This window comes from Dama dama, unplaced genomic scaffold, assembly GCF_033118175.1.
Source record: "Dama dama isolate Ldn47 unplaced genomic scaffold, ASM3311817v1 ptg000109l, whole genome shotgun sequence".
Lineage (NCBI taxonomy): Eukaryota > Metazoa > Chordata > Mammalia > Artiodactyla > Cervidae > Dama > Dama dama.
Window position 1 is genome coordinate 956,341 of NW_026870920.1, and position 4,140 is coordinate 960,480.

Sequence of the window (4,140 nt, forward strand, 5' to 3'; positions counted from 1 at the left end):
CACCGTTTCTCTCTTCTGATATTCTTGACACCTTTTGAAGCTCTTCATATATTTCACAACTTTTCAGGCTCTTCATGTTTTTCAACAATGCTTCATGCTCCTCCTACTTTTCAGACCATTTCATGCTCCTCATACTTTTGACAGGTTTTGAAGCTCTTCATATTTTTCACACCTTTTCAAGCTCTTCATGTTTTGAATACCGTTTCATGCTCCTCCTGTTTTTCAGAACGTTTCATGCTCCTCATATTTTTGACACCTGTTGAAGCTCTTCATATTTTTCACACCTTTTCAGCCTCTTCATGTTTTTCAACACCAGTTAATGTTCCTCCTATTTTTCAGACCGTTTCTTGCTCCTCATATTTTTGACAACTTGTGAAGCTCCTCATATTTTTCACATCTTTTGAAGCTCTTCATATTTTTCACACCTTTTTAGGCTCTTCATGTTTTTGAACAACGTTTCATGCCCCTCCTATTTTTCAGACCGTTTTATGCTCCTCCTTTATTTCAGACCGTTTCATGCTCCTCATGTATTTCACACATTTTGAAGATCTTTATATTTTTCACACGTTTTCAGGCTCCTCATGTTTTTGAACACGATTTCTTGCTCCTCCTATTTTTCAGACCGTTTCATGCTCCTCATATTTTTGACACCTTTTGAAGCTCTTCATATTTTTCACACCTTTTAAGGCTTTTCATGTTTTTCAACACCGCTTCATGATCCTCCTACTTTTCTGAGCGTTTCATGCTCCTCATATTTTTGAAACCTATGAATCTCTTCGTATATTTCATACCTTTTCCGGTTCTTCATGTTTTTGAACACCGCTTCACGCTCCTCCTATTTTTCAGACCGTTTCATGCTCCTCATGTATTCCACACATTATGAAGCTCTTAATATTTTTCACACCTTTTGAAGCTCTTCATATTTTTCACACCTTTTCTTGCTCTTCATGTTTTTCAACACCGTTTCAGGCTCCTCCTATTTTTGACATCTTTTGAATCTCTTCGTATTTTTCACACCTTTTAAGGCTCTTCACGTTTTTGAACACCGTTTCTCTCTCCTGATATTTTTGACACCTTTTGAAGCTCTTCATATATTTCACAACTTTTCAGGCTCTTCATGTTCTTCAACACTGCTTCATGCTCCTCCTACTTTTCAGACCATTTCATGCTCCTCATTCTTTTGACAGGTTTTGAAGCTCTTCAATTTTTCACACCTTTTCAAGCTCTTCATGTTTTGAATACCGTTTCATGCTTCTCCTGTTTTTCAGAACGTTTCATGCTCCTCATATTTTTGACACCTGTTGAAGCTCTTCATATTTTTCACACCATTTCAGGCTCTTCATGTTTCTCAACACCACTTAATGTTCCTCCTATTTTTCAGACCGTTTCATGCTCCTCATATTTTTGACAACTTGTGAAGCTCCTCATATTTTTCACACCTTTTGAAGCTCTTCATATTTTTCACACCTTTTCAAGTTATTCATGATTTTCAACACCGCATCATGATCCTCCTATGTTTGAGACCGTTTCATGCTCCTCATATTTTTGACACCTTTTGAAGCTCCACATATTTTTCACACCTTTTTAGGCACTTCATATTTTTCTAAACCACTTCATGCTCCTCCTATTTTTCAGACCGTTTCATGCTCCTCATATTTTGACACCTTTTGAAGCTCTTCATATTTTTCATAACTTTTCAGGCGCTTCATGGTTTTGAACACCATTTCATGCTACTCCTATTTTCCAGACCATTTCATGCTCCTCATATTTTGATACCATTTGAATCTCTTCATATATCACACCTTTTCAGGCTCTTCATGTTTTTGAACAGCATTTCATGCTCCTCCTATTTTCCAGACCATTTCATGCTCCTCATATTTTGACACCTTTTGAAGCTCTTCATATTTTTCTCACCTTTTCAGGCTCTTCATGTTTTTCAACACCGCTTCATGCTCCTCCTATATTTCAGACCGTTTCATGCTCCTCATATTTTGACACTTTTTGAAGCTCTTCATATTTTTCACACCTTTTCATGCTCTTCATGTTTTTCAACACCGTTTCAGGTTCTTCCTATTTTTGACATCTTTTGAATCTCTTCGTATTTTTCACATCTTTTCAGGCTCTTCACGTTTTTGAACACCGTTTCTCTCTCCTGATATTTTTGACACCTTTTGAAGCTCTTCATATATTTCACAACTTTTCAGGCTCTTCATGTTTTTCAACACTGCTTCATGCTCCTCCTAATTTTCAGAACATTTCATGCTCCTCATACTTTTGACAGGTTTTGAAGCTCTTCATATTTTTCACACCTTTTCAAGCTCTTCATGTTTTGAATACCGTTTCATGCTCCTCCTGTTTTTCAGAACGTTTCATGCTCCTCATATTTTTGACACCTGTTGAAGCTCTTCATATTTTTCACACCTTTTCAGCCTCTTCATGTTTTTCAACACCAGTTAATGTTCCTCCTATTTTTCAGACCGTTTCTTGCTCCTCATATTTTTGACAACTTGTGAAGCTCCTCATATTTTTCACACCTTTTCAGGCTTTTCATGTTTTTCCACACCACTTCACGCTCCTCCTATTTTTCAGACCGTTTCATGCTCCTCATGTATTCCACACATTTTGAAGCTCTTAATATTTTTCACACCTTTTGAAGCTCTTCATATTTTTCACACCTTTTCAGGCTCTTCATGTTCTTCAATACCCCTTCATGCTCCTCCTATTTTTCAGACCGTTTCATGCTCCTCATATTTTTGACACCTTTTGAAGCGCTTCATATTTTTCTCACCATTTCAGGCTCTTCATGTTTTTCAACACCGCTTCATGTTCCTCCAATTCATCAGAACTTTTCATGATCCTCATATTTTTGAAATCTTTTGAAGCTCTTCATAATTTTCACACCTTTTCAGACTCTTCATGTTTTTCAACACCGCTTCATGCTCCTCCTATTTTTCAGACCGTTTCATGCTCTCCATGTATTTCCAACCCTTTGAAGCTCTTCATATTTTTCACACCTTTTCAGGCTCTTCATGTTTTTGAACACAGTTTCATGCTCCTCCTATTATTCAGACCGTTTCATGCTCCTCATAATTTTCACACCTTTTGAAGCTCTTCATATTTTTCACACCTTTTCCGGTTCTTCATGTTTTTGGACACTGCTTCATGCTCCTCCTATTTTTCAACTGTTTCATGCTCCTCATGTATTTCACACCTTTTGAAGCGCTTCATATATTTCGCATGTTTTCAGTCTCTTCATGTTTTTCAAAACCAATTCATGCTCCTCCTATTTTTCAGACCATTTCATGCTTCTCATATTTTTGACACGTTTTGAAGCGCTTCCTATTTTTCACACATTTTCTGGCTCTTCATGTATTTCAACACCACTTCATGCTCCTCCTATTTTTCAGACCATTTCATGCTCCTCATATTTTTGACACCTTTGAATCTCTTCATATTTTTCACACCTTTTGAAATTCTTCTTATTTTTCACACGTTTTCAGTCTCTAAATGTTTTTCAACACCGCTTCATGCTCCTCCTATTTTTCAGACCTTTTCATGCTCCTCATATATTTGATACGTTTTGAAGCTCTTCATATTTTTCACACCTTTTGAGGCTTTTCATGTTTTTCAACACCGCTTCATGCTCCTCCTATTTTTCAGACCTTTTCATACTCCTCATATTTTTGACACCTTTTGAAGCTCTTCATATTTTTCACACGTTCTCAAACTCTTCATGTTTTTCAACACCGCTTCATGCGTCTCCTATATTTCAGACCGTTTCATGCTCCTCATATTTTTGACGCCTTTTGAATCTCTTCGTATTTTTCACACATTTTAAGGCTCTTCACGTTTTTGAACACCGTTTCTCTCTCATGATATTTTTGACACCTTTTGAAGCTCTTCATATATTTCACAACTTTTCAGGCTCTTCATGTTCTTCAACACTGCTTCATGCTCCTCCTACTTTTCAGACCATTTCATGCTCCTCATTCTTTTGACAGGTTTTGAAGCTCTTCATATTTTTCACACCTTTTCAAGCTCTTCATGTTTTGAATACCGTTTCATGCTCCTCCTGTTTTTCAGAACGTTTCATGCTCCTCATATTTTTGACACCTGTTGAAGCTCTTCATATTTTTCACA